General features: G+C 39.5%; 1 protein-coding gene across 1 annotated transcript in view; it reads left to right on the forward strand.

The window, feature by feature from the left end:
• Positions 1-22,257: 22,257 nt before the first annotated feature.
• Positions 22,258-22,692, forward strand: part of LOC140327481 (probable phospholipid-transporting ATPase IA) — a 34,867-nt gene continuing 34,432 nt past the window's right edge. The window contains exon 1 of the mRNA XM_072406867.1: positions 22,258-22,521. The gene's annotated coding sequence lies outside the window, so the exon portion shown is untranslated. The remainder of the gene's footprint in view (positions 22,522-22,692) is intronic.

Below are 22,692 nucleotides of genomic sequence, written 5' to 3' on the forward strand. Positions count from 1 at the left end.
TCATGAAACAATCTGCCCAAATGCTAAAAACCAACAGTGTGACAGCCCAACTCCACATTGTAACAGGATAGACAGAGACTATGGGAGGCAACAGGTAATGGGAAAGCTGCACATGCACCTTGAGGACAGATCAAGACAATGTACATCAATTTACTAAGATAGTATTAACATTACAAGGAATATCACTTTATGAATAAAGACACTGACCTATGCTAAGACCTCTCATTTTCCAAGTCTCTTCCTTGACATCTAATTTTAGCAAGCCATAGATGTGCATAATTCTGAGAAAATGACTGCATTAAAATGTGAGCAACTTTCCTTTAAGCAAGTTAGAAATGTAAGGGCATTCATTTTTCTATTTACAATTTATAAAAGTCTAAAGCTGTCTAAAGAAGGAACATTTACTTCTTATACACGCTTGTAATTGCATTCTTGTTTACATCTTTTTTTAGCCCAATTGTCTTTGACAACAGTTAGTTGAATGTCCCTACAGAAATACTCATTATTAAAACAGTGGTTTTCAGTACAAGGAAAGTATATTAGATGTAGTCACGAATATTCTGGGGCTGTACATTGCCATGGTTTTGTGTGGCCTTGTCTTTTGTGGGGAGGCGTAAAGCTAGTTATCTTTTCCAAAATGCAGAAGCAGTTCCTTAGAATTTATTACCATTCATTTGGAGGGATGGAAATAAATCTGTCAGAATTTCTGGCTAATCACTTAATTCACCTGTTCTGCCTGACAATTTGCCTCGCACCCACTCAATGCTTAGCAACAGAGTGATTTTAGAAAAGAGAAATCACTAATTCCCCTGTGTGAATGTTCTCTGTTTTGTTTACATTGTCATTTAATGATAGAATTATGATATGTTTCGTATTGTCCCTGCATTCATTAAAAATATTTTAATTGATACTTTAGATGCACTTAAGGTTCGGCAGCTCATTTTAAGGTTTATAAAAACATTCCAGCGACAGTATAATGGGCAGTCAATGTACAGACAGCGCTGTTCTGTTGCATGGAGAGGGGAGGACTAGTGTTGAATACCACCATGTGTCGTCCCCAATAGAATACCAGAGCAGTTGTTATATGTTGGTCCTTTGCAATTCTGCCAAATGGTATTGTGTGACAGCTGTACTAAAATTAAATTAATATCTAGCACCTGTAAGGGCTTTGGGCTTTGTCAATGTCTTTGTCGCATCCCACCCTTATCTAGGTGTTTGCTCTAAGGCCACTTTTAGTGCAAGTTACCTGAACGTTGGGCAATCCACCAAACATGAAGATAGCAAGAATGCTTACTCTTGAAAAGCCATATCAGTCACTTACAAATCCCATATTACCACACCAGATCATTTACAAATGCATGCTAATAAATTGTACATATACAAGGAAAACTTTCTTCAGCTGCATTTTGTCAATAAAGAAATATACTTTCATAAGAATTGCATGGGACTGTCAATGCAGATGTCCTGCAGAAAATGCCACTTGCTTATTCTTGTTGCCTTTGTTTTTCCAAAGGCAGAAGAAAAGTGTGGGGGTTGGATATGCTCTCAACCTCCCTCTATACAGTAGCATATACTTTAAATAATAGGTAAAGGTTTAAAGTACTTCTTAGATAGAGGAAAGTTAAACAAAAGTATATGATCTGTGCCAACCCCTAAGATAGGTAGTTGAAAAGGGTAAAAATTTATTTCCACAGCAGAGCCGCTGCTGACTTTGGCTGCAACTCTCACCCAGCCCCTTCAGCAACAATCCATGCTGCTTTACCTGCACTACCTTAGTGAACCCCATATCAACCTACACCATATATGTTTGTTCAAAGTTCCTCTACCGAAGGAGTACCTAAAACCTTTACCTAATATTTAGAGTATAAGTTACTGTATAGAGGGTATGGAAACCTTTTCATTTACCCTGGACTGGCCAAGCACCTGTTCCCATTTACCTAGATTAAGGGTTTGGAACATCTAAACATATCAATTAAACAGTACAGAGTAGTAGAATCTACATTCAGACTAGGGACACAAAACAAGCATTTAAGATCTCCATATATAACTATGTAAACAGGACAACAGGGAGAGAGAATTTTTTTAACAGTGGAAGGGGGCTCTTGTGCAGCGTAAAAGGAACAAGGGGATACAATTCTCAAAATAGTTGGTTGTTTTAATTAAAGACCCTTACAAATAAAACATTTTGACACTTGATGTAGAAAACATTTCACACAATACAACTGTTGAAGGTGGCATAAGTTTGTGATTCAGTACAGCATTATTCTTTTTTTTTTATCAACAGACAGACGGCAAATCAAAGGGTTGTGACTATCCCTAAATGACTCTAAGAAAACCAAAACTCAGGGATCAGAGGTCTTTAAAATGTTTTAGGAATAATTTGTGCCATTCTTTGAAATTATGAATCCTATGTTTTCCTGAGGGCAAAAAGCCTATTTAGTACACATGGAGCCTGATTTATTAAAGCTCCCTAGGGCTGGAGATGATACACTTTCATCAGTGAAGCTGAATGATCCAGCAAACCTGGAATGGATATGGACCAGGATTGAAAACATTGCTAGCAAAAAGCAAATGACTTTAAAGAAATCTATTCTGGGTTTGCTGGATCACTCAGCTTTACTGATGAAACTTGATGAGGGAAGATTGTTTTGTTTTTTTTGTCACTGAAAAAAAACATACTTGAAACTTGGATTTGTTTCATTGCCAGCCTGCCATTGGATGCAAATCTCTCCTCTTCTCCTCCTCTCTGAGATGCGGAAGACAGAAGCCTTTTTCTACAAAGAAAAACATACAGGCCCAGCTAAAATTTGCAAAAAAACAAAATACATAAGATTCCCATGTCAAAAACTGTGTTAGGGTCTGTGAGACCTAGGTTGAACTTTTTGGCCACAATTCCAAAAGGTATATTTGATGCACTTTACTAAGGTAAATGTAAGAGAAAAACACTAAGGGAACACTGAAATCAGAGTTCATTTATTGCTGACCAAATGATTAAAGTGAGAAACCTTTATCATATACATTGTGTAATACATGAAGAGCAAAATGACACAAGATTAATCATTGATTCAAAATCAAGCCGAACTTCAAAGTAGAAAACTGAAATCACAAAATAATAGAACTTGTAATGTGTCTCAGTAGTGTGTGTGGCCCCCACCTGCCTGTATGCTCTCCAGACAGACAGCAGATGGTGCTTTGCGGAATCTCCGTCTAGATTTGGGTCAAGGCATCAGTGAAAACCTTGAGAGCCTGTGGCACTACTTGGCAAACATTCAAGATTGGTGAACCTGGGGGCCAGGTAACACCAGGAGCACAAGATTGCCACTGCAGGGTGGGGTCACACAGTGGGTCTGAGGGCTTAATCCAGTTCCTAACAGCAGTTAGGACACTATTAGCTAGCATGTGAAAGTTTGTATGGCTCTCCAAAAGAAATGTTCCCATCTAGGCCATTTTAATGACATAAAATGACCAAACATGCTGGGTGATGTTGCAGACAGAATAATGTTTACCACAGCAACTCCATACTCTTACGTGTGAATCCACTCAACTGTGAAGAGAATGGTTTGCAGGGGGCAGTCTGCCAATTCCTGTGTTTTCTGCCAAATGCCAATCATGTTGAATGGTACGGGCTCATAGGTTCCACTAAAGGATCTTGGGTCCGCATGCCACCCTCATGTGGCTTGGCTCTAACAGTTTAGTCAAAGACATGCACACATGTAGCTCACTATGTGGTCTGGCAGTGCACCTTGAGAACTAGTAAATTGTACTGCACCTACACATAACACTTTATTGCAACATGACAGTTGACTTAGAGCATTAGACATATTAAATTATCAGGCAGGTAATTCAGACAACGTGCTCCAATCTTTGAATACACTACTTAAAAAAAGTACATAATGTTTTCTTTATGCAGCAGATTTTTTGTCCAACAGCCAGAAATGTATTACATCAAAGGGGGTATTTTGGTATAATATCACCAAGTGTTTTCCAGTAACAAAAGCAATAGATTAACATAGCTACCAGTAAATGGTAAAACATCTAAACTTATAGTAATAGAGTATTAGTCTTCATGCAGCGATAATAAATTGCCTAGTTCATGAACCAAAATAGACATATAGAACTTAAAAATAAAGTTTAACTTTAAATCTGTATGATGATCAATTTGAAAGCAGATGTACAGTCTGGCATAAGATACAATACAACCTCTTCTGACTCCTTATTGCTCATTTATTGTTCAGTTATCGAACTGACCCTTGTCTAAAATGTCAACTGTGTAAAAACCATCACACACTATTTCATCATAAAATACTGTTGGGGCAGCCATATTGCATGGTTAGATTGTATCTTATTTAAAGGGAGAGCTGTACATTTATTTGTCACTGGTTGTTATGCTGGTTTGTTTGCACTACAATTAAAAGTTTGATCTTCTCCTCTTCATACATCAAACATCTCACAGGTGAATGCAATACAATAGGTTTTCATGCAATGGAGTTGAAAATGTATGTCACAGATATTCCCGGGTCCAGAGGATCTCTGCCGCCATCTGTCAGGCGCCTCTGCAGCCGGAAGCAGCAGCCCTGTTTAGGAATCCTATCTGCTGGGTACTTCCTGGTCTGAGCCATGTGACTTCATGAGAGCTGCCCCCGTATCCGGGAGGAGCAGAAAATTCCACAGAAACACTCCATCTGCTGGTGGTGGCGTGAACACCACCTGAGCTGCCTTTGCTGCAGCACTAAATCTGGTGGTGGGTTCTGTGACCTGCTGGTCACATGATCTCCATTTGCCACATGACCGCCATTGTAAAAGAAAACGATTGGCAACAAGATGTTGCCTGAACAAGGAGTTTCACGAGGCTCTGCTTCCAGGTTGGGCTCCACCATCTCACCTGTGACATTGTGTCACATTTACAAAAATGCAACTGACTGACTTAAAAAACTTTGTATCTACGAGCACTAGGATGCGTATTAAACCCTTTATTGTCATATAAATATTTTTGTCCACTATGCCTACATTTTGTTTTTATTCACTTGAAAAACAGCTTCTATAGGTTCCCTTGACATCTGGATTCAGGATTATGTACTTTGCCTCACTACATTGCCCCATGGCTGCTGCATTGGCTACTATAGCTATAGTTACAACACTGAGACAAACTAAGCCTTAAAGCAAGCCAGGTCTGTTGTACTGTGTTTATTTGGCTCATAGTGCTAAGGAAATCTTGCAACCCAAATCTGTTTAAACACAGCAAAACAAAGTGAGGATACCAGCCTATGTTGGCTGTCTTGCAGGGCTCTGCTGGACAAATTACAAAGTTACAAATGTGTACAAATGTCTTTCAAATGTGTATTTTATGGTTCCCTATATTGCAGCTTTTAAGAGGTTCCTAAATAAATATTAGTTGTGTTTAAATGGTTACAAAACTTTTACTGTAAAAATCTAGTCTGTTAAAAAAAAAATAAAAAAAATGCAGCTACTTGCCGTTTTAAATTTTACCCACTGACTTGCCACCTCCCATCCATAGAGTGTAGATCATTTACTAGCAACAACAAAAGCTGCAATAAACACATTTATTTTATAACTTTAAGAATAATGAGTTGATCTGCAAGATACAGTTTTAGGTATTCCAGGTTATGGACAGTAATTGTTAGCATGGGGAGGGCACCTACCCCACCCAGTTCGGCACAGGAGCACATTTTTTGTAAGGTATTATGCACCAGATATAGAGAACACTGCACCAATCATGGCCAAAGCCAAACTAAGAAACATGTGTTAAGGGATTTCTATTATTGGAAGGTACTTAGTTGTATTCGTTAGAAGGGAAGATTTAGGATTTAAGATGCTGTTGAGTAATATTTTGCATTAACTGTGCATGTACTTCAGTTTACAGTTTGAATGAAACTATAAGATGTTCACTGTTACAAAAAAATGTTCTTTTCAGATGAAATATTTTTTCTGATGAAATATTTACTTACCCTCTCCAAAGTCTTTACTGCTCAGATACAGTATGTACAAAACATCTTCTTATGTAGTTACTTGTATTTGTTCTTTTATTTAATCATTCCTTTTGAATCTAGATACATGTTTGAGAACAGCCAAGTACTAGTAAAAGTGGAGTATTTACTCACTTGTTAGCATTCTGTTTTATAAAATGGTTCATTTCAGGTATTGAAGATAATATAGGGATCTTAATTAGGATTATCTAACATGTTTTTAATGTAATGTAGTTTTGCCATGAAATAATTTTCATAGGTAAGTTGAGTTTTCCTTTATATTCATTCTTTATGCACAGTGAAATGAGAGATGAAGAGATCAGGGAATAAAGTCAGGAATTACAACAGGAACATTTTCAGTAGACTTTTGCAGCATCCAAGATTGTAAGATAGGATCTACCTCCATGCAACAAGCTTCAGCTTTAGGTTCACTAAGAGCTTGAGTTGATAGATGCATTTGACCCATTGTTCACCTCATTCTGACTGGCATGAAGCTGTTCTGTTGACATGTATGGAAAGTAAAAACATTCTGATGGTATATAGTACATGTTGTCCCAGAGTAAAGGGCATCCGTCATACGGACGACTGCTCGCTCATGTGGAGGACGGAGGCTTGATTGGAGGGTGGAGGGGGTGGGTTTGCATGACTTGCAGAAGAATGCTAAACACAGCTGAGCTGTTCTGCAGCCTCCTGTAACTTTTTAATGACTAAGACAAACTCTGCAGTTGTTTCTTATTGCATATCAAAGCACAGCCTGCTCCAGAAGTTAAATAATGTCTAGGCTCCATAAAGTCAAGTTTTTACATCAAATTCATCAAGTTGCGACAAACATCTGTCCTAATTGCATTTATTAAAATAATGTACCTGTTCCGACTTCATGTTTAGAACCAACCTTCAGTCCCTATCCTGTATGTAACCTGGGGACTACCTGTATGAGCTCTGAGCAAACTGTCGCTTTACTATGATTTACCAACCTAATTAAGAAAAAAATGTAAATTATTATCAGATTTAAAACTTTTTAAGCCTCATTGGCAAAAATGCCTTCTTACCCAAAAGCCATGTTGAACTCATGAGATTCGTACACAAAGATACTGACTGCTTTAGGGTCATCATTTTGTCACACATTTCCTCTTTTGCCTTTATTGGATCTGATTTAATAAAGCTCTGCAAGACCTGAAAAGATAGACTATCACTGCAAACCTGGAATTAATTTCTTTAAAAGCATTTGCTAATAATTGGCCAATGTTGAATCGTGAACCAGATCCATTCCAGGTTTGCTGGATCCCCCAGGTTCTGTCATGATAGTCTAACTTTCTAGTCTTGAAGAGCTTTTAGAAATCAGCCCGTTTTTGTGAATGAAGCATGAATTGTAGCCACAGGCATTAGGGATGTGTGGTTCTCTGCAAAGGATATAAAATATTAATGGGGACTAACAGAACACTTTTTTGACAACTAGAGGATGGAAAAATAAATAAAACATATATTTATACCACAACACTGCATATCCTATGTCAGGGAAATCTGTATGATCAGGTTAATAGTAATTTAGATATATATGTAAAGGAAAGAATATATTCCAGAATATTACAATAAAAAAATCTGTAATTTGCTTATATTGTCCCTTTTACAGTTTTTAGTATATTCAATTCTTAGCTGGATTGGGAAAACCTAAAGTAATGGTTCAGCTGAGGTGTAAGGGTGCAATATGTGTGTACTTTGGTACCATTACTGGTGGATGCCGTAGCCATAGAAACATTTATCGTTGCTTTCTCTTATTTTTTATGACACTTCAGCAGAGCTTAGCAGGACTGCATACCTTTGAGATACAAGGAAAGATAAAAAGCCTTTTATACAGCTTTGTTACGGACAAAGAAGGGTGATATTCTCTATTGAATAGAGTTATGTGGGTCTGATTCAATCATTGTTATTTTTACCATTACACCTTGAAACTGAGGATACTTCTGTTTTATTTTCCCATATGTTAGCTACAAAAATTCACATAAAAGGTTATTATTTTAAAGTGTAACTTTACTTTTTGGGCAAATAACACACTTTAAATTTAAAAGAATATTTTTAAAAAATGAATGATCGCTTAACTGCAAGAAGCAAAAAATGACCCTTGGAGAGAGCTTCCACTTCACTGCAACGGTTTAATGTTGGTTTTGCTATAAAATGTAGCTATATTTACTTTATACCTAAATCCTGCTAGCGTCTTATCTGCTGTTTGGATGCTTCCCCAAAATTGCCTCTCTTTTCTTCCGCTATGGGATGGCCCAGCCCACCAGGCTTCACTTTTGGGTGGACTAAGCTTTTAAACTGCATCAAATGTGTTCCTAATAATTTGTCATATGAATATGGCACACTTTTGCTAATTGGCACAAGGGAATACTTAGAGCAAACTAAGGTCTGGAAATTCAAATCTTCTGAAATGTAGACTCTAACCAATAACAATAAAGTTAGATTGTTTTAAAAATTAAAACATGTTGGCTAGTCCTTTAATGTATCAATCATTTCCTAATATTTGTATGGAGATTTTGTCTAAATGTCAGACAAAAATGATTTGGTTGATTAAGTGGTGTTATTTGACATTTATTATTTAAATTTTTTTTTTTTAATTGATATCAAAGATCGACAGTTAGGGGAAAATAAGTTGAAAATTCAATGATAAATGAATTTAATGATTCTTTAATGATTTTTTCCATTCAAAGTGATTTTGTGTCCACTGGAATGATTTCCTTTCACTTCCTGTTTTAGAGTAGCAACAGACAGAGGGAATGTCCACAAAGGAAGGCCTGTGTCAACTTGCTATGAGCTTCAATAGATGAAAATAGTTTAAAATTATTTGAGGACATTTCTAAAATTAATGGATTCATTTATAAAACAGGAAATCGAACATTGAAACACATGAACCTGGAAGGTTCTCACAATGGAATGTTTGAGGGAATGTCTTATTTCCTGTTTTATATAAGTGCAAAAGCGTCCAGGTAAATTTCTTCCGACCTGCATTTGACTTGCTTAAAGTAAGATTTGTATTCTCAGACTTTTATGGAATAAAAAACACATTTAAAGCAAACGGCTACTTGATATAGCCCTGAAAGGAACTACGCTTCTAGACAGTTTTTTAATGAACAAAAATCCTGAATAAAAATTTACTCTAATCTCCTTTTGTGATCTCCAACTACTTTCTGTCCCAGCGGCAATGGTTTGCAGAATAAATATACTGACAGCAATACAAACATGGCTGGTGTTTTAATCCTCACTATAAGGTTTTTGCTATCCATACACTTTAAAATGACGATACATTGTAATATGTATTGGAAAACGGTGTGCCATAAAGGGACAAATGCATTGTTATTGTCACTCTATTAAGACAAAAAGTAAAGCCCTGTATAGACATCAGATCAATGTCGCTGGAAGCAATAAACCTATGAGCGCTGCACACACTGATGTTGTGTTATATAAAGAGGGAAGGGGATGAACGATTGGCATCTTGGTGTTTCTGATCGGTCAAAGCAGATTGATCAACAACATGAGGAGGGGGAGGGGGGCTCTGTACACATGTCAGATTTTTGCCTGGGATAAGCACAATTGGCTTGGGCGGCATTCATCTATCGTGTGTATGTAGCTCGAATCTTTGACTAGATTGGGCTTTTAAAAAACAACGATGCTCACATACAAACACATAAAGGTTATCTGGAATCTTGCTAGAGTAGAATGGCTGCTGGAAAATTGATTTGCAGACAGTTTTTGTAAATGCAGACGATGGTTCATTGTTAATTTAATCATACCTTTTATAGATATTCACACTAGAAATTTCTTAGCTTTCAAAATATATTTCTAAACTGCCCATGAGCGGCTAAATCTGGAAAGGAAATCTATTTGCCTTATCTTAGTGTTAGGATTGTCAATTTGATAATAACACGCATTCCCTTTTGAAAGGAGAATTATAGTTCTGCTTTGGTTTTTATATAAGTTTCATAGCTTTTCTGCCAACTAACCCATTAATGAAATTGCAATGTCTGACTTGCCAATGCTTAACAAGCAATTCAAGTAGATGATTGACCGATTGTTAATGGCATAATAGAATTCTATCCAACTCTTAGTAAACACATTCATCTTTTTTTTTTGCCTGTACTTCTATATACTTAGTAAGAAGCTTGCAAGAGAGAAATCATAACATCTATATAACAATGTTGCCTATTCCTGGTATGTTTACACAGTAACTGATTTAGAACATCTTACTAATTATATATCAATAACAGGTATAGGTAATTAAAAAGCAGACTACAGTTTATAGGGACAAGATGAATCAGATTTGGGTCAAAATGGTAAAGTGCCTCAATTTTGCTGCATTATAGTGTTTCACTCTGGCTTACAGAACAGATTGTAACCATTCATTACTGATTCACAAAAGACAATTTTCATTACTGCTCCGATGAAATAATCATATCCTAGAGGAATCCTAAGGAATATAGGCTGACATCAGATCATGAGTGAGCAATATTTTGGTTTCCCATCCGACACAGATCATGTCTTCCTTGATCAATAACAATCAGAACTATGCACGCCTTGGTTTTATTATTATTATGATTATTATTATTACACCGTATTTATATAGTACTAATATATCATGCAACTCTGTACAAAGTCTAAAGTTTTCTCACTGTGTCTTTAATACAGTCCAAGGTCAGTTTTTTGGAGGGAAGCCAATCAACCTAATTGCATGTTTTTGGAATGTGGGAACAAACCAGAGTACCTGGAGGAAACCCAAGCAGCCACAGGGAAAACCTGCAAAATCCATGCAGATAGTGTCCTGGTCAAGATTCGAACCTGGAACCTAGCACTGCCAGAGTGCTAACCTCTGAGCCACCATGCTGCCCTGCCTATGTATATGAACAGTCAAAAAAATCCAATCAAAATACTGGCCTTTTTTTTTTTTTTTTCAAGAAGAACAGTCAGAAAATTAAATATTGTACTAAAGCATAAAACTTTTGGTGGGAATTCTGAATGATTGCTGAACAGAAAGACAACTGGATTGGTCAGACAAGGGCAAAATTAGAAACAGGTCTGCTCATACCTACTTGGTGTCCCTTATTAATAAACCTTTTGGCTGAAAGTCCTCACTGACAAACTGTCCAGCATTTTTATCCTGGGTTTTCTCTACTATAGTGAAGAAACCATATCCCAAGTGCAAGTGCTGTTTGCAATAGTCATGTCAGCTTTTGTATTGCCTTTTGTTTTGATATTTAAGGCAACTTAATATAATTCTTACACTCATCGAAAAATGCATTGCATCTGTAAGGCCTGGATCTACGTTGCTAGCCAAGCGTAGGTCAGCATCAGACGCTATAACAGGTACCTCAGACTGATAGCAGAGAGGCTATAAAGCCCCAGCAGCCAATGACAGCTCTGGGATTAACAGGAACTACTCAGCAATCAGCTGCACACAGCTCAATTCACTTCAGCTGTGCAGCCTCAGTGCAAATGATGCTGAGGGAAACCTCAGCCACAGGGATGCTGCAACCTACAGGGTACAGATCCTGCAACCCCAGTGCTAACCTGAGTGCAGACGCCGGAGGGAATAGGTTGCGCGCGCCCTCCTGCCGAGAGCTATCGCCTGGGTACTTACGCCGGGAGGGCGCCTCCAAACATTACCCCCCTCTCGAGGAGGGGTCTCCTGGACCCTCCACCCGGGGTTTTTCAGGGTTTTCGTTGTGGAACCTTTTAACCTACTCTTCCACATGAACTTGATCTGCTGGAACCCAGCTCCTCTCCTCTGGACTGTAACCTTTCCAATCAATCAAATACTGGAGAGAATTCTGTACTCAACTAGAATCTAAAATCCACATCCCGAGGGGAGGGGTGTTGAGGCTCCAAGGAAGGTGCCTCATTAGCTGCAGATTTTCATAGGGAGACATGGAAAGAGACTTCGAACACACACTTCTCTAATTTGGCATACAAATGGTCCTCCTTAAGTTTCTGAAGAATCGCCCTGACATGCACACGATGCTGGGCCAGAGAAGGTGAAAAGACTAAAATATTGTCTAAACCACTAGAACCCAGCCCCAGCAGGGGATGTAGAAGGCCGGATAAAGCCCTTTTCCAAATTTTCTTTTATATATACGTATTTAAACTTATATCTATATACGTTTTCCTGGCCAAGTTTTCAGGGACAGTGAGATTATAGAGGTGGCCTTTGGGGTGGCATAGTACCTGGAAGCAGGTCTATAGGGCAGCCCTAGGTCCGGTGGGGAGGAAGGAAGAACTTCTGAGGCCTGTAGAGAGAATACATCTGAGAAGTCTGAATAAGGAATGGACGGCTTCTCTAGGGATGTACCAGCAAAATGGAGAGGTAGTGAGTTTAATAAACAATCTTCAAAACATTTTTCACCCCATTTAACAATCTCTCCTGAATCTCAGTCAACTATGGGATTATGTCTGCGCAACCAAGGCACCCCAAAATAACAGGTGAGGAAGGCATATCAAGCAGAAAAAATTCAATCTTTTCGGAATGGGTAACCCCCACTTTCACCAAAACCAACCATAGTCAACTCTCTTCTTCCCACATTCCTATGCTTTGGCATGCGTTTAACTGGGGAGAACACGAAGGCCAAACCCATAACAGATATTTGAAATACTTAGTGCTCTGGTGCTAGTCTATACAAACCGTTATGATCACCTTTACAATAATAATACAAGTATACGTAGAGATGATTATCCATTTATGTTCAAAGCATTTTTGTCATTATGTATGTTAATTACATTTCTAATTGTTTAATCCATCTGAACCTTCCATTTATATTTCCTTCTGTTTTCTGTGATAAGCATTCACTTGCTGAATTATTTAATTTCAATATTCTTAACTTATTGACCTTCTGTTGAACTCATATAGATTTTCATGTTATCTACTTAAATCTACAGAAACACCAATCTAGATTAAAACGGTTGAATGAGATTAACTATATCATTAAGTTATATCATTATTAATATTTAACAGGATTTATATAGCGCCAACATATTACGTAGCGCTGTACATTAAATAGGGGTTGCAAATGACAGACGAATACAGACAGTGACACAGGAGGGGAGGACCCAGCCTGAAGAGCTTACAATCTAGGAGGTGGGGGAATTAACACACAATAGCAGGGAAGATCATTAAGTAGTATACATATGTAGTATATAGATATTGCAAAACTGTAATACATACTTTTTTTTTTATTTTGTTTAATGAATGCCGCTAAGCTCTAAATCGTAACTCCAAACAAAACGTCATTTGCGAGGGCATACATTGTTGCCTAGGGGGCTGCATTGGTTTGCAGTCTGTTAGATCAGAATAGTTGGGTGCACTGCCTGTCATCTAGGTCTTAAATTATTTGGTTTATACAACACAACCATGGTCATAACATTGGAAAATCAACAAAAAAGTGGCTTAAATTGTTAAACCTTAAAGAAATAGTGTATTTCAAAATAGGTACGTCACCTTTGACCACAGTGATTCAAAAAAGATGTTGCATGATCCAGTTCCATCAAGCCTACTTAAAAAATCATATTGAATGTGGAACAGTTTGACATGCACATATCTGCTAAATACATCATAGATCAAATGACCCACAAAACAGATAAATACAAAGTTGAAGTCATACAGCATTTCAATCTATACACCATTGCCAGGTATAAAGCTAAGTCCTAACTATTTGCTTTCTACACCATTTGCTTTCTAAACTCAGGTAATCTAACTTCTAGGCTCCAAGCATTGCTTATTATTTCAGCCTGCTTTCTTCTTTCTAGGATGGAGAATGTGTTTGTTGGATTCCTCCACAGAGAACAACATTTGCCATTCTCCTTTTGCAAGCACCAATCTCAAAACTCCTAAAGACTTTTTCAGAGTTCATGCACAGCATTCTGACATTAGCATGCAGGGAAGGGGGTGATTGAAGATACTTTGTTGTAACTTTCTATATAAAAAACAAAAAGGTGGCACAAGGAGCCCCTAATATTCCCCAATGGGGTTGTCTTTGAGGCTTTAAATCTTCAAGGTGTGAGGATCATGAAGGGCTGTGGGAAGTTCCTATCTATTTTGTCAATAATGGCCAAAAAGCTACACTACAACTACACTAATGGGTGGGTCAAGGTCCTGCAACTCTTGCCATTTTCTTAGAAAAACTAAACCATGTATTTCAAATGGAATGGGTTGAGACCTTTCTAGACATGGAATCTAGGGATAATAGTTAACTTGAGGTGTGGGAAACGTATTATGCCACTTCATCAGTATCCACTAAGAAAAGTCTACCTTAGAGCTGACATCATGGTATTTACTGACCTAGTCATAGATTTACATAAAGAGTCAATCAGACCTACTACATTACCATGTACTGACAATGAACAACACAAACTGACAGGATGAGAGAGCAGATTGAGCAAAAAGATGAGCTTATTAGGGTTGGAAGTTGTCAATCTGTTTCCTTGGTGTAAAGATATGTCAGGCCATATGTACGATTTTTACATATGTTTTAGCATAACTCAAACAGTCAAACAGTCCTTCTCCCTCCCAACAGTTACCAATCCAGAGTCCAGGAGACGGGTGGCCTTAAGCCTCATTCAGGTCAACTAAATTGGGACTCCTCAAGGTCCATCTGGGTCACCAGGTGAACTTTTCTAGCCCAATTTCTAGATTAGCACAAAGGTCTACCTGAGGGAAGATGGTGACCCCTCTTACTGTCATTGAGCGGAAGAAATATAAAGCCATGGGGATACTTTCTCTTCCTGTGCACGTTAAGGCAGAACTCTATCCTACTCACTACATCTTTTTTCAGGTTTTAAAGTAGAGGACTTTTCTAAAGTGCAGGGGAATTGTGAATGCATTCCACACCCCTACAGAGACAACTCCTCCTTATTTCAGCAGGAACCACCAGACTTACTATCTATTTTCAACACAATCTTATCCTTTCAGGATGACCCAGCTATTGATCTCTTTTTCTTTTCCTAAGGCACATTTAGACCCACATTCAGTAGGGCATTATTAGGAAAATTATGCTACAGAAAAAAAAACACATCCTCATGTCAATTAAAAAAGGGAAAAAGAATATTCTGAATTAAGGTATAGAACAACTGGATACAGACATTTTTTCCACATATTAAAGTATTTGATCTAGATAACAAGATATGCTACCGTTGAATAAATGAGAGATTAGTATGATTTTTGACCTTGACTAATTCTTCCTAAAAGTTAACTACTTGCACATTTAAAAATAGATTCCTTCTGGTATACCATAATGATTCTTTTTTTTTCTTTTTGGTTTACATGAATCTTAAATACTGGAGAATAGTATTAATGGTATTAAATTAATTTTAGCAACAAGCAAAGCTCAACAGTATACAATTTTGATTATTATGTTATTTCAGTCATATCATAGCCATTACTTAAAAGATATACATTTTGATATCTTAACCCTAGACACTGGAGCCAAACTAAATGCTTTAATTTGATCAATAGGACTCCCGTTGTTGCTCTGTCTCCTCTTTCCTGCTATGTGTATCATGTCAGGGAATTATAATGTGGCTGCATAGAAATGGCTCACCTCTCCTGGTAAACAGAATCCAATCTATGTAAGAAAATGATGTTTTGACCTAATATGCATTCATGGTATCTTATTGGTGAAGTTTATATGGTTTTATTTTTTTCTTATCTGGTCCTAAATACTCCTGAGGAAGCAGATTAAAATATCTGTGCATTGAATTAAGTTAAACCTTATAAGACAGTGAAATTAGAATTTAGATATCTGGATGTTGTAATAAAGTAGAAATTGTATCGCCATGTACTGGTTTAATTAAAAAATGTTGTTATTTGTATATGTCTATTGGACTCACTTTTCTTAAGCATAGAGGGACTTTTGATGTCTAAAAAGCCCCACCTATTTATTGTGTATGTAAAAATGTCTATTATTATAGGGGATGTGGCATCTGAGAAAAAAAAAATAATTAAAGGCTCAAATCTGATCTAGTTGTGTTCTTGTGCTCAAATAAAATGTAACAAATGTTTGCTTTGCTTTTAAACATGATTTCCCAGATAATGATAATGTGCTTTTCCTGGTTGAGTAATCATGTTTACTAGCAAACATTATTTTATTGACATTCCTTTTTACACTGCAGATAACAAAGTTGAAGGATTTAAAAACCTTAGCAATAAAAAAACGAAACAATATACATATTTTTTTGTACCACGTAAAGATATGTAGCGGTTCCTTTCAGCATATACTTCCAGGTGGGCAGAGGATTGACCCCTTGGGCTGGCCAAAACTGGGTTGAATAATTCTATGTCATCGGTGTCATACAACCTAGAAAAGAAACAAAAGCTGGCAGCTAGATTTGTGAATGTACAAAGGGCAGCACCATAGATTGCATGTCGTTTTCTTTCATTTGAATTGTCCTAATATCTTTGGTCCTGTTTGAGAGTTTCTACCTCCCTATATATCCTAGAGGCCCATTTCCTCAAAAAAAAAAAAATCAGGTATAACCCAACATTTAATGGTTCTCAATAGGACTAAGTCAAATTTTTAAGTGGAAATGCTTGTTCTAGTGGTAAGTGGAACTCCATCCCATTTGGAGGATAGTTCCACTTACTTTAGTTGCAATTAATTTAGTTGCTCATTTTCAATGATAAGAACAAAGCCAGCAATACAAAATAGAGATTTCAAAACTCAGAACTGTATTCAAAATTATTCTAAACATTTCTTGCTGAAGTTACACTTTAAATGTTAATGCCAATTAAACGGGATAGAAGTTTTTGGTTAAGAGGGGAGTGTTGTTTTGTATTGATAAGGAGAGGTTAAACATGGTATAGGCATAATATGTTATCAAGGACTATATCACCAATTGTTGTCTACCACTGTCTAGTATTAGCCATGAAATGACAAATGTATCCATTGACTGATGGTTTAATGTTCCCAGGCGCTGATGTTTTACACACAGCAGGTGAAATGTGCATGTATAATTCATCAGTAAAATAACCTGAGAAGTTCCCTGACTGATCTCTAGCTTTACAAAGGAATATCCCCTATCTACAATTACTGCAATTGGTATCTCTTTAACTTTTACATTGCATTTACTTTCTCTTGACTGAATTACTTCATACATGCAAAAACAAAAACTTTTCCAATTATATAATTGAAAATACCATTTTTTTTAACTTGTTCTGCTTACATTTCCTAACTCAAGGGATATTCTTTTTGCTGACTGGGAATGGGAGATTAGGCAATGAATGGGATAACGTGGGATAAAGGGGATAAAGTTTCAAAAAGAACTGGTGGGTAAAGTCCCTCTTTTTAAATATCAGGAGACTGGGAGATACAAGATAGATTTTTGAATATTTTCAATCTGGGCTTGGGAATCTGTAGTGTAGACATGAAAAGGGATATAGAAGTCCATGTTGGACAAATTTCAGATCAGTCGTATATTAACTAAGCGATAAATAGTACAGCAAAACATGTTTATCTGTACAGATGATAAATAGAGGGAATGTGGAAAATTGAAAAAAACAAATGGGCCAACGCTGAGCAGATATTTGTGGAATATCTTGTAAAATCAACCACTAAAGTCACAAACAAAAATAATTTTTGTTTTAGGTGTTTTTTAATGATACTTTCCCTTTTATATCATATATCATTTGATACAATTCTAAAGTGGTGTATGGTTCCACAAGCAAGAAACAAAACCCATACCCCTTTTGCCCCGATTTGCTAAAATTACTGGCTGGGAACCCCTGGGGTACCTATAGACACCAGTATCTAGAAAACTGTTCTGTGTAATGAACTATGGGAAGCAGTTGTACCCATTTGTATATCAATCACTAATCCTGTGTGACTCTGCAAACTGTATATTTTAAACTGTGCAAATAATGTCTACTAAAAAAAGTTTTTAATTTAATTGCACAGATCATAGTGCCACCAATTAATTCACACTCTTTCAGACCTTCTATAGAGTAGGTACCTGTACACTTTCAGGTATGATGTCAAAGTTAAGCCTAGAACCATGACAGGGGAGTTGGAGGGGGTCGGACATGACAGGGGGTTCAGAGAGGCAGAATGGAGAGTGTTAAATGAAGGTGGAGGAAGGTGATTAATAGAGGTTAGTAGGAGGGGAGGAGAGAATGAAGGGTAAATAGGTAGGTGCAGGAGGAAGTATGGGGACATAGCTCCAGAAGCCATGGGGAAAAAAGTTGCACATCTGCCTGCTCGAAATAGGGGGAGTAGGACAATGGGAAGGAGTTTTTTATAGGATGCTTTTGTTGGTGGAAGTGACCCATCTAAGGTATCTCCGAGATAAACAATGGTCAAGTTGCTGCATGTATTGGATATTGTTCCCGAGTCGGTGGGTTGTGCCTGGGAGCAGTAGGGTGAATAGGTGGCAAACCCGAGTTGGATTTTGGGTGTTTGTAAGGGCTTTTGAGGACCTGTAATGCCACTGCCTGATGTTAGGTAACTGGTATTAGTTGGGGGAGGGGGAGGTTAATTTGACTGTACTATTATTGTTACTTTTATCTATTTCATTCACATTAACATAAACATATGTAAAATAAATTCCCTTTATGGCTATTGTGTCTATTGGGGGTTGGGTCCCCAGAAGCAGGAAGAAGAATTCTGAGTTCCCGAGTCATAATTCCAACCAAAACATTGAACTTTCTCAAGAGTGGTGTCATTGGCATTCCAAGTTTTTGCTTTTTGTATACTACTTTCTATTTGTTTTCCTTTGTATTGTTGTTATTGTATACCTTGTCATACCCCACTATTTCCCCTAGGTGTCCTCATTATGCTTTTCCCCTGTGTGGCACAAAACCCGAATTGCATCATGGGGGAAATGCACACTGAGGACACCTAGCAGGAACACAATTGTATAGCAAGCCATACAAACAACAAACCGAAGGAGCATAACAATTAGGAGGTAGAACAAAAAGCAAAAGGTTGTAATGCCACTGACACCACACTTGAGGACGTTTGATGACAAAATGTGTGTTCAGAACATGGAGAACACTGGGACATTTCCTATGCCTGTTATGGCCTGTTGGCCTGCTCAGCTGCCCCTACCAGCGGCCTGTTACTTGTATTACCCTCCATATAGTCCAGAGTCCTGACAGTGCTGCCTGAACCACCTGGCCAAACTCAATATTGCTAAGGCCAATACACACTAGAGTGCTAGGTCAGTGGGTCCAAGACATGACCCTGGCAACTGCAAAGAATGAAGCCCCCCTGACGCACTATTCCATGGGGCAAACTCAGAGATCAGGAAAAAGATTGGAGATAGTGCCAACATGGTTGGGGAAAGACAGATTTGGAGATAGAGTAACACCTTGCCATACCTAGGGGTATGGGGTTAGGGGTCACTGTGCCCATTTAGGGTTATTGTGCTGGGGCCATTGTGCCCATTTAGGGTTATTGTGCTGGGGCCATTGTGCCTGTTTAGGGTTATTGTGCTGGGGTTACTGAGCTGGCTGAGGCTTACTCTTTCTTATTGGGGTTATTCTGTTGGGGGTTGCTATGCTGGAGCTTACTGTGCTGGGGGTTATTATGATGTCTACCTGTGACAAGACCTGGCCCTTTTTTAATGCTTCTTATGCCCCACGTCATTTTGAGACACACATAATAATTAACAGAGGTCCCCCTGGGGTGCATATTGTGCCCCTGGGTGGTGCGTTATCCCGTGCTGTATGAAGATAAAATTAGGAAAAGTCATGACAGGTGGTTTTACAAAGCCTGACTATGGGCATCCGTAAGTTACCCCATGTCATCGAATTTTCAACATACGGGGTTACTTCTGTTGAGAATTGGATTACTATGAAGCAGCACTCCCCCAGGGGTTGTTCTTTACAGAGGTTTTGGTATATTGTGTTAGGGGCTACTGCATTTCATTCTTGTTGTCTCTTTTTATATTGTATATCTTTTGTTCCATTATTTGTACTTCCCTTTGTTAATATATTGCATTTTATTTTTTTTAATAAAAGAATTTTAAAAAATTAGGAAAAGTCCCCCTGGTAACCATAGACAAGGTTTAGTAAATTGTGCTGTATAGGAAGACTCCCCCCTGGGGTATTATCAAACAGGATTTATATAGCGTCAACATATTACGCAGCGCTGTACATTAAATAGGGGTTGCAAATGACTAATACAGACAGTGACACAGGAGGAGGGAAGCACCCTGCCCCGAAGAGCTTACATTCTAGGAGGTTGGGGGTATCTATAGACATTCTGTGGTATCTTGTGTTGTATAAATCTACTATAAGGTAATTGTACCCCTAAGGGAACCTATAGATGTGGTTTAGTAACATGTTCACTCTAAATGTACTAAAGGGGGGAAGTCATTCAGGGTACCTATAGACACAACTAACTGGTAACCTGTGATATATGAAGGTACTGTAAGCAGCTACCCTACGCCTGGGGTACCCATGGGGTGTAGTGACCTGCATACACTTACTGTGAAAATCTCCTCTTGGTGTACACATAGACATCAATGACTGGTAAGCTGTGCTATATGAATGTAGTGTAAGGAGAAGCCCCTCACCCATAGGGTACACATAGACCCCACTGGTAGGAACCTGCGCAATAGTAAGAAGCCCCCTACCCCTGGGGTACTCATAGGTGTAGTGACCTGTGCTGTATGTACTATGAATATAAATATGGACACCAATGGCTGGTAACCTATGCTATATGACTGTTCTGTAAGTCTCTCACCCATGGGGTACCTGTGCTACATATATGTACTTCAGAAAGTAACTTGGGGTACCCACACACATGGTGGGTAACCAAAAATATGGACTTGCCGCCCCTGGGGTACCTATAGATAGCTGGGGCTCCATGCTATATACATTGTATGTACTATAAGCCCCCCGGGGGTACATGGACATAAGATACACTGAGAGGTCAAGTAACCTTACTTCCTACATTGTACGGTCCTCGGGGCAGAGTCCTCCCCTCTGTCTGTATCTATTTAATATTATTAATAATTGACAGGGAGGGGGGCCCTGGGTACATGGACATGGTGGGGTATCCATGGTGGGGGGCCCTGGGTACATGGATGGGGTGGGGTATCCATGATGAAGAGCCCTGGGTACATGGACATGGCAGGGTAACCATGGTGGGGTGCCCTAGGTACATGGGCATGGTGGGGGTATCCATGATGGGGAGCCCTGGGTACATGGACATGGCAGGGTAACCATGGTGGGGGGCCCTGGGTACATGGGCATGGTGGGGTATCCATGATGGGGAGCCCTGGGTACATGGACATGGCAGGGTAACCATGGTGGGGGGCCCTGGGTACATGGGCATGGTGAGGTATCCATGGTGCGGGGACCTGGGTACATGGACATGGTGAGGTATCCATGGTGCGGGGCCCTGGGTACATGGACATGGTAGGGGGCCCTGGGTACATGGACATGGTAGGGGGCCCTGGGTACATGGACATGGTAGGGGGCCCTGGGTACATGGACATGGCAGGGTAACCATGGTGGGGGGCCCTGGTTACATGGACATGGCGGGGTATCCATGGTGGGGGGCCCTGGGCACATGGATGGGGTGGGGTATCCATGATGAGGAGCCCTGGGTACATGGGCATAGTGGGTTATCCATGATGGGGAGCCCTGGGTACATGGACATGGCGAGGTATCCATGGTGCGGGGCCCTTGGTACATGGACATGGCAGGGTAACCATGGTGGGGAGCCCTGGGTACATGGACATGGTGGGGCATCCAAGTGCGGGGCCCTGGGTACATGGACATGGTAGGGGGCCCTGGGTACATGGACATGGTGGGGCATCCTGTACTGTATGAAGGTTCTGTAAGGTGAAGTTCTCGCCCCCCAGACTGGCTGCAGCGTACTATTATCAGAGCAGGCCGAGGTGCCCCATCCCCGCACAATAGTGAGCTGTGAATGGCGCAGGATATTGAGGTGAAGCTCGGTCATCCCAGCCACAATATTACAGAGAACACAGCGAGCTCCCAGCTCTATGCTCTGTGCGCTGCAGCTGCCTGCCATTCAGCAGTACAGTGCCGCACACTGACACTAGGAGGGGGGGGGGGAGTTATGACTCGGCTAGAAGTCTGAACTAATCAGTGTGAGGTTTATGGCAGTAAAGCACAGCACTATATCTGTTCTGATTATTATGATATAGATGTTGTGATGCCTAAGTTCATGTTTATGTATTCATCGCTTCTGTGAAAGTTGGTGATATCACTCCCCCCTTCAGTCGTAGTGGTACATTCTGAGCAGGGAGTGCGCGGCCAGGCAGCTCAGCCTTCAGTAGTGAGGAGCAGGAGAGGAGGAGGAAGTGTGTCTGTGTAGGCTGTGGTCAGGCTGCGGGCAGTTAGAAGGGGCATATGTGCCCACCGAGGAGCACACCTGTCAGTTCACCCGTAACACAAGACTAGCCGCCCAGGACCTGCTTGACTGGCACTGATGGACTATAAAGACTTGGCTGTGCTGAGAGCCCGGGAGGTGAAGTGACGGTGCCCAGCATCCAGACCTCCGGCCCTGCTCATCTGACCCCCTCCCTGGTATTATCTTCCGAGATGTCCTGCACTCCATGCCTGGCACTCCTCATTCATGGCCACTCATGTGTACATTGTGCCCCATTCACCCATGTCCCATTCATGTACACATTCACCCATGTCCCATTCATGTACACATTCACCCATGTCCCATTCATGTACACATTCACCCATGTC

Source organism: Pyxicephalus adspersus, chromosome 3 (genome assembly GCF_032062135.1).
Source record: "Pyxicephalus adspersus chromosome 3, UCB_Pads_2.0, whole genome shotgun sequence".
In the NCBI taxonomy this organism is placed as follows: Eukaryota; Metazoa; Chordata; class Amphibia; order Anura; family Pyxicephalidae; genus Pyxicephalus; species Pyxicephalus adspersus.